Source organism: Haemaphysalis longicornis, unplaced genomic scaffold, assembly GCF_048455015.1.
Source record: "Haemaphysalis longicornis isolate Haplotype H1 unplaced genomic scaffold, Haemaphysalis longicornis Haplotype H1 scaffold_4, whole genome shotgun sequence".
Classification (NCBI taxonomy): Eukaryota; Metazoa; Arthropoda; class Arachnida; order Ixodida; family Ixodidae; genus Haemaphysalis; species Haemaphysalis longicornis.
This window is the reverse complement of record NW_027526361.1, coordinates 119,211,055-119,220,862: the sequence shown is the minus strand read 5'-3', so window position 1 is coordinate 119,220,862 and position 9,808 is coordinate 119,211,055.

The following is a 9,808-nucleotide window of genomic DNA, read 5'->3' as shown; positions in this document are numbered from 1 at the left end:
TATTCGTGTCCTATCGGTAATTACGCCGTCTTTAGGCGGAGGCTGTATTAGCGGTGTATTGATCAATAACTAACCCTTTCCGTGTGGAAGGCGGCACATGATGCTCTGGCGTCTATGGGACGTCCTCACCTCCCTCACGAGGCTGCACTTAATGTCGGGATTCGAGCTGCTCGGTCTCAGAAGCCCTACACTGCTCGAAGGAGGGGATATGAATTGGAGGCATGTCTGGGGTTTGTTGATACTTCCGCACCTTGTGGTACGGGTGGCGGGGTTGTGTACAGTAGGAGAAGAGGAATCGGTATGGACAGTGTAGATGACATTCAGGTGGGAAGTTTAAACGGGAAATGGTAAAATACAATATTGTGTACACAAATATTTTGTGCACGTTGTGGATAGCCCGATGGCCAAAATCAATTCTCTGCCGTTCACTGCACTACGCCGTATAATAAATAAAATTAATATGAGTGCCTCTGATTGCCAAAAGATAGATGGCCGCTCTGGCTATTTTACCCATTTTCCTGAGGTGCGGGTTGAGTTAGGGCACATACGCGCAGGATAACCTAGTGACGCCACTGACGACAAAGGTTTCACTACTTCGCAGAAATACACATGCCGGGACTACACTGCTCAAGCCTGCATGGTGGGCCCAAAGGGTGGCTCCTAACATATAGCGGAGTAACAACATGGCCGAGCGCTCCGCACCAGATGTCCACCCGCGTGGCTGCTTTCCGCCTGTGCTGGGCGGACATGATACAGCTACCGCACCACTCCGTTTGTGACTTACGCTATACTGCTAGCAGGCCCTTCACGTTTGGATCACGCTCATTGACAGATGGATGAAAGCTAGCAGGGGCTACATCGTACGTGTTAGCGTACACGTTCGCAGTTTTGCAAGTGAAGCTTCTATTGGCTGAACTGCGCCGCCGGTGCTGGCGTACGCCGGATTGACTTGCGGCAAAGCCAACTTTATCCACGTCCTCTAATGACAGCGACGGGGAGGGCAATGATGCGCTTGAATTGTTTTGCACGTACCCTCTCGGGGAATTGGCCAGAGATAAAGTGTTGACTGTGCCCCTTAGAGGCGCAAAATTAGAATTATATATTGAAACCATCCCGGAGATTGCCCGTCTGGGACGCAGATCGCGTGCCCGATTAGCGCGATATCACGCCCCTATGTGACCCAATCAGCGTTGTCACTCGCATCAGGCCATATCGCAGGTGCGGTTCCCTCGCTCTCGTCGGACAGTTCACCTGACAGCGTGACATGGGTAGGCCGCGCGTGATTCGCTATGAGGAAGAGCGGGCAGCCATCGAAAAAGGTAAACGCTCCCGGCAATAGCATATAATGGTTGATAATAACGTATACCAAACATTTGCAGTCTGCAAAAGAGCTTAAAGCTCAGCTCAAAATGGAAGGACTTTCGTTTGGTCGATCGATGGTTTACGTTTATATTGCGGTCACTTCCTTAGAGTTTGGCACAAGTGCTTTAGCTTTCGTTATGCGGTTATTGCATCTCGAGTTTGGTCGTTTTCGTTCTCACTGAGGCCGAGGTTTGCGTGCCAACCTCTTTCCGGAAGGAAGTCAATACTTTTCTCTATAATTTATATAATTTACATCGATATAATTGGGTGCAGGTTACATTTCCCGGAGAGGAGAATGGAAAAACGTCGGGGCTCTGAGGTTGCAGTAAGTCGATAGCCTTGGTCGAGCCTATTTAAACATTTCCTTCAGTTAACGCTCTCTTGGTTTTTCTGCCATGTCCCCGCCTCGATTTACCCTTTCATCTTCCTGGAGACTGCCAAAATGACCGTTTGAAATGCTTTAAAACCAACCCACATGGATGATATCGAACACAGACCGTCCAGACGATAAGATAATCAGTGCAACCATCATGAGCTTCCGTGCTTTACACAGCATAGGTATATTTTCAGTACTCTTGCTGGACCCTGCATCTTTGCCTCCAATTGGGAAATACGATGCAGCGGCCAGGATAAAAGTGATGCTCTCCAATTTCTTTCATTCAATATCTCTTCTGGGAAGCTCGACATAAAACAGCAACATAAAGACTTCACGCAAGAGAAGTTCGAGGACGAAAAAGAAATGGCTGGCAAACCCACAGCAGCACCAGAAAAAAGTTTTGGTTCCTGGCAAGCATGTCTCACGGTCATATAGGACTACGGTCCTCGTGTACGACACGCGCCTAAATCTTTGTCGCCGGCAAACTTACACCTTTGATCGATTCAAACAGCGTCTGTTCACGTATATATCTTTCTATTTTTGAAATTTTAACGGAAGGTCATGATTCAACTGAATGCTGGTACAGAAACACAATAGGTGAGATTGAAACGGTTGCTTCATGTGCATTATAAGGAGAACATTTTCAAAAATTTCGACTGGGTAAAAACAGAAAATGTGAATTGCGGCTGAGTGACCGCAAATAGCGCCAAGTGTGGTCAAAAGCCGGTGTAGACAAATCTTTAAACAAAAAGAACCAAAAACAAAGAACCTTTCAGATCCTTGTTCACCGTTGGCACCGATCGGCACGTCACGCAAAAGAGCGTTGTCTGTCCTTACCCCCGTTCTGCTTTATAAGCTACGTAAGTCCAAACTTGAAGGACGGGCAAAATGTCTTTTTTGTTTGTTTTATATCTTCAGCGTGTTGTCTTCCTTCTGCATGGTCACGCCGACGAACTCGACGAAGACAAACAGCACAGGACGACCTCTGCGGCAGTCACCTTTCAATATCCGGCTTTCCGAGCACTCTGCGTTCGATGCAAGTAACGTGCCTTTCAGCCCTCCATCATCCATCATTGCGTTCATGCTATACGCATGAAACTGGGCGCCTCTCTTTAGGCATCAATATACCGGCAGCCGCTGCCTGTTCATATCTTCGACTGAACGAGCAGGAGGTAGAAACATCCCGATCCTCGTTCAGAGACCGCAAGGCCGTGAACAAAGAACGTGAAAGTACTAACGTACGCTTGAGTAGGCTCGAGAAGCGCAGCGAACTGCAGGACAAGCGCCTAACTGCGCTCGAACGCCGAGTCACTGCAGGCTTTGCAAAAATGGAGGCACTATTGAACCAGCTTATTAACGCGAAGAATGGAGAGAGCAATCCCTGCAACCAATCGCCAACACCGATTTAACCAACATGGACCGAAACCTCAATACCCGCACAGGACTGAAGATCTGGCACTGGAACGCCAACGGCTTTCGGTGTCGAAAGGCGGCACTACAGCAACACGTGACAAGCGCCGGACAACTGCCAGACGTTATAATGATACAAGAGACCCACATGGAGGACACACCGTCACTGCCGGGATACCGAGCCTACTCCAGCCCGCCCAGTGCGCGGGAGTGCGGCAAGGGAGCTGCGCAGGGTGTGTGTACCTTTGTGCGGAAGGGACTCACTTCCATCCACCACGAGAACTTTCTCGGCCGCAGCTCCATTGAGTACTGCGTTACCGAGATCGTGGTGGGCAGAAGGAAACAAGAAGCCATGCTACTGGTGAACGTTCATAGCAACCCCACACACGGGCAGCAGAAATTCAAGGCACTCCTACACAAGACTGTGAAGACTAAGCCCAACGACACGACGGTGGTGTGCGGCGACTTCAACGCGCCGCACAAAGAGCTGGGGTACAGCCGCACTTCGGTCAAGGGAAGGGAACTATTAGAAGAAGCGTCGAACGCCGGCTTCGTGCTTTTCACGGACCCGGACACTCCGACAAGGATCGGCACATCGACCACAAGAGACACGAACCCGGACCTCACCTTCGCTCGGCTCTCTGGCAAGACAAGATTAACGGTGACCTGGCACAACACCGGCCACAACCTAGGCAGCGATGACTACATCATAGAATTGAACGTACCCACAACGGTGCACAACGACCACAGAAAATTCAAGCACAAGCTCACAGACTGGACGCGCTTCCGTGCCACCCTCGACGAGCTCGACCACAAGACTGACGACATCGAGGCATGGACGGGGTGGGTCGCTTCTGCGGCCGACTCGGTCACCACCGAGCTGGACGTAGAAGAAAATATCAAGCAAGTCGACAGTAAGCTGGCTCACATGATTGAGGCCAGACAGTCCTTGCAAAGAAGATGGCAGAGGCAGCGACACAACCGGCGGCTCCGGAAACGGGTCGCCGAGCTGGGCCGCGCCATCGAAAAGTACAGCAGAGAGTTGTGCTCACAGCAGTGGTATGCGACGTGCAGCGCCGACGACGGACAGCTGCACAAGGGGCAGACTTGGAAGCTGCTGCGGCATCTGTTGGACGACAAGTCCACCAGGGGCCACCAACAGCACAAGCTCGCCCAAACGATCTACACCGCCGTCAAAGAGCCGGGCGAAGAGGAGGCCAGCAAGCGTATCAACGCCAAGTACCTCCCCGTCGAAGCCAGCGAGACTCACACCGAGCATAGCGGCCCGGACAACCCTGAACTGGATCGGGAGATCGAGGAATGGGAGGTTCGAGCGGTACTGCAGGAGCTTAACTGCAAGTCGGCCGCAGGGCCGGACCGGCTTCACAACCGAGCGCTGCGTAACCTCAACGACGGGGCGATCGCAGCGCTTGCAAGATATTTCAGCAAATGTTGGAGAGAAGGTAAACTATCGAAGCAGTGGAAGACGGCCCGCGCGGTCCTCATACCGAAGCCCGGCAAGCCGCCCAACATCGAAAACCTGCGACCCATCTCCCTGACGTCGTGCGTCGGGAAGGTGATGGAGCACGTCATGCGAAACCGATGGAACCGCTACCTCGAAGAGAAGGGCCTGTACCCGGACGCCATGATCGGCTTTCGGGAGAAGCTCAGCACCCAAGACGCGATGATACAGCTCCAGCACGAGATCCTGGACGTGTCGGTTCCCACCAACAACAACAGAGCCGTCCTTGGCCTAGACCTGCAGAGCGCTTTCGACAAGGTGCGCCACTCGGCAATCCTGTCGCAGGCCTCGCGGCTGGGACTTGGACGAAGATCCTACAACTACATCAGGGACTTTCTGTCGAACCGGACGGTGAAGGTCCAAGCGGGCAACCTACAACTGGACGAGAAGACCCTAGGCAGCGTCGGCACGCCGCAAGGGTCCGTGATATCACCGCTGCTCATCAACCTGGTCATGATCGGCGTTGCGGAGCGGCTGAACGCGCAAGTCCCGCAAGTCCGTTACACGATCTACGCGGACGATATCACGCTGTGGGTGCCTGGCGGCAGCGACGGGCACATCGAGGAGACGCTACAAGAAGCTGTGAACGCTATAGAAGACCAGCTGGAGGGCACCGGGCTCCGGTGCTCGCCGCAAACGTCCGAGCTCCTGATCGTCCCGCCGCCGGGGCGGTACAGGAGGAAAGCTACCGAAGACTCGGAGCGGATCGTGCTCCGAACGGGAGACGGGACCGTCATTCCGAAAGTCTCGAGGCTCCGCGTCCTGGGCATGGTGCTCGAGGCCAGTAGGAGCAACGGCGCTACCGTGGACAAGCTCGTCACGAAGATGGGAACTGCAACGCGACTCATCAAGCGAGTTGCGACGCGACACAGGGGGATGAAGGAAGCCAGCCTGCTACGACTGGTCCAGTCCTTCGCCGTCAGCCACGTCGCTTACGTCGCTGCGTTCCACTACTGGAAGGTACAGGAGCGCGACCGGATCAACGCAGCCATCCGGAAGACGTACAAAGCAGCGTTGGGCCTATATAACTGCGCAAGCAAAGCCAAGCTGCTGGAGCTGGGGGTACACAACACCCTTGAAGAAATTGCAGAAGCGCAGCGGACCTCTCAACGCGAGTGGCTCCTGACTACGCAGACGGGAAGAAGCATCCTGGCCAAACTCGGCCTGGGCGCGAGTATTACAAGCAATGACGAGCGTGACGGCGGCGCTCTCCCGGAGGGAGCCCTTCGCCGATTAGTGGTGGCACCCTTGCCGCGGAACGTGCATCCCGAGCACAACCGCGGTCGACGGGAGGCGCGGGCCAAAGCGCTCATCGAAACCCATGCCACCGACACCAGCGCCCTGTACGTGGACGCCGCCAAGTACAACGATAGAGAAGACACCTACGTAGCCGTCGTCGTGCGAGCTACGACGGGCGAAGTCTACAGTGCCTGCAGCGTTCACGTGCAGCGGGCGCATCAAGCGGAGGAGACAGCCATCGCGCTGGCTCTCACCGACGACAAGTGCACGACGATCCTGAGCGACTCCCGCACAGCGATCCGGAACTACAGCAAGAACAGTGTGTGTGCTAATGCAGTGCGCGTTGTGAAGTGCGGTGTCAGACAGTGCGACGAGAGACTGCGGACTCATCTCCGCTGGTTCCCGGCGCACCAAGGCTACAGTTGCGGGAGCTCCCCCAACCGCAACGAGACGGCGGACGCCGCCGCGCGAGGACTCACTCGCCGCGTGGTGGCAGCACCGTCCCTCGTCTCTGCGGAGGAGCAAGCTGCTGCGAACGACGCCAGCGACGGCGAAGACAACAGCTGCGACGATGAAGACGCCGAGCTCGTAACGAGCTACGCGGATGTATTGGACTGGTATCGGAGCGCACGCCGCTCTATGCCGGTCCCGCACCCGCTGCTCTCGCGGGAACAGGCGGTGCTCTATAGGCAGTTGCAAACGAACTCGGTGCTCACGCCGGCGCTCGCACGCTACATGTGCCCCGACGTCTACGACAGCGAAAAGTGCAGTGTTTGTAAGAGTGCTACTGCTACGCTGACTCACGTGTTGTGGGATTGTGAACTGCATCCAGAAGAGGCGGCTGCCTACCCAGGCAGGCTGCCGAAGGACATTGCTAGAGCCGTGTTAGCACAGGACTCAGTGCAACAGTTACAGGCGGTCCAGCGGATCGAGGCAGCTCTCGCTCGCCAAACGCGCAGGGATGCATCCGACGCGATCCAGGGGCTGAAGCCTCGCGGAGAGCGTTGGATTCCCCGACGTAAGCGACGGGACAAGACTTGATGACTGCCCCCACATAGTCAGGTAGCAAGAGGGCCCTGCGTGGCACCCTGCTACCTCCGCCGGAGACTTCAATAAAGTTCACCTCTCTCTCTCTCTCTCTCTGGAATAAGATTCTTATCTCCGACTGTGTTTTCGTCTCCATGAAACACATTTGAAGCAAACAAGGCTATCTTATTTATATTTGCGTACTTCCTCTGGGTACACATTTCCAGAGGACGTCAAAAATAAATGCCTTACGACTAACCTGTTAGACCCTCGTTGGTGGGAATTATTGTTTAGGCCATGTCCAGAGTAAGGATGTGGAAGCAGAAAGGAGGAGAAAGCCAGCGTAAGTCTAAAGAATAATATCAACAACCAAAAAACATGCAAACAAAAAAGACAAGGATAAATTTCGAATTCGCATTAGAGTTCTATTGGCATTTCTTCCTGTGAGCATAAGCCTTTGTGGTCTGCTCATTGCGTGATGTCAACTGCATACATAATAAAGTAGGCTGCGTAGTGCCTTCCAGATTTCAAGCAATCTGTTCATGGCCAGAATAAACAACATAGGTCCCAGGATTGAACCTTGGGGGGCTCCACCCTCCCAGGCGTCCATGCGGGGTGGGAGCCTTGAAGACAAAGATCCATGGCGAGAATAAAGTTAGATGATCAGATGTTCGAGTGGGGCCAGTCGATGACCGGATAACCACCCACAGTGGACCGTAGGCGCCTAGATGTGGGCGGAAGTCACCTTTGACGCGTTAAAGTAGGGCTGTATATATTCCAAATACCAAGTGCGGCAGTTTTTTCAGGCTCTTGATAAGGCCGCCCAAATTGGCTGGCCTCAGATGGGATATTTGGGGTCTTGGAATAGAGAATAGGGTGCGGAGCTTGAGGTCGATGTGTACCTCTCCGTGTTTACACAAGTGGTTGACCTGGTGAAGCAGGTCAGTGAGTTCAGGTGGCGGTATATTGCGAAGATTGCTTCATATAACCAATCATGCCCTGGAGTTGACTGCTCTACTCGCTCGTTTCCGCCTGCAGAGTACGGACAGAGTGAATGCTAAGAAATTCGCCGGCTATTCCGAAATGTTAATTCCTTGGGATTTTGAAAGCAGAGCTGTTTAATCCGAAAGTTATCCGTTCGTTGCACCAAAAAACCTCGCATAGCGATGACATCACCTTGGAATTTCTAGCAACCCCTTGCGCTGCTGCACATATCTTTGCACTGGCTTCGCTAGCCTAGGCAAACCGTGATGTCACTGCGCAATACATTTTATAAAGGCTCGTTTACTGCGCTATCGTCCAGGCTTGCGCCACGTGAGGAGCTCGCAAAACAATTCCAAGGAAAAACACCGAGCCTACGTGAGCGTCCCCCTCGTGAGAAGTGCCAGGCGTCAGCCAGCTCGACCTTCGAGAACACTCTGTCCAGCGATCGTGGCGTAATCTCGTGACCCGGGAGACGAAGATCAAGTTGAAGAACGCTGCTGGTCTCTTCTCGTAGTTTATTTGCTGTTCAAGGCAGCCTTACCCGTCGCACGAATGGTCGGCCATTATCTTGGCTTTGAAAGTGTGTGATCGTAAGGATTACGGAAGAGGTAGTGCATAGCATGAAAAGCGAGCTAGGGAAAGCTAAAACACTGCACTTCACGCTGTGGAAGCACGCCACGATCGATGGTGCAGGAACCTTCTTCTTGCCGTGCGGAAGCAAACCTTGCTCGTACCTTCAATTTTCATATGCCGAGTACTGGGTACGTGTATCCTTTGTTCATAGCACTAAGTCGCGTGCGATGCTCTGCACTTGTTACGCCCGTTAAGTATCCCCAAATCCAGCATGTCTTGGGCAGTAAATCACTTTGCAGCACACTTGATGCGCTGCTCGTTCTTGATACGATTATTGCTCCGAGAGAGCATGAATTGAAGCTGTTACTCCTAAATGTCGTGCTGCCGCAGAAAGTTCGGAGGAAGTTGTTGCAGAACATTGTTTTAAGTCGATCTGTTGTTGATAACAGAAAAATACTGCAGGCGTGAGGGCTTTCTCCTTCGTCATGGAATAAAATTCGCTAACAAACTAAATGTCCAATTGCACTAGATCGACTTTGGTTTTTTCTTTATTATAAAAGGGTATCTGTAACGAAGGCCTTTAGACGGGAACAAATCTAGGCAAACACCCAATTCCCCAACGATCATCGTCATCATTGCTACCATGATCGTCCTCATTATCACCATCATTACACATTTCTCTAGTGCAGTCAAGTGACTTCCAACCATTTGAATTTTTTGTAGGTCAGCTTTCGTGATGTAATGGCCAATAAATCTTTGGTGGTATTCCTGGAGTTTGTCTTTCACCGTTCCTTTCGCATAATCTTTACCTATGTCTTCGGCGTCTTGGAATGTATGCCTGCTGTCCCGACATCACCTTATGCTGCATGTTTCATCACATTACTGCAGCTAAATCGTAGTTGCAGCCAAGCAACACTGTGGATGAACTTGAGGTAACCTGTTTTAAGAAGGGGGACACTGCAAACGGCGGTGGAATATAGCTTGTGTGAGAAAACACCGTAAGAGAAAACATTTTGTTACGGTGAGGAAGACGTTAAAGCGAAGATGTATTTTCAAGGCACATTTAAATAACGGAGAGCAACATGCAGGCCATGAAGCTAGTTTCTTTGTGTTCTTCTCTTTGTTGATTGGTCGGAACCGTGAAACCACTGTTGCGTACCCACTATGGTGGATTGGCCAAGTCGGATTGTGATCTCATTGTATAAAAAGGTTAAGAAAGACCAATTAAGAAAAAAAATGGAAGGAGAACATTGTGAGAAAAGTGATGTTAACAACGTTGAGCAACAAAGAAGAGGGGTTATACAATGCTTGCGAAA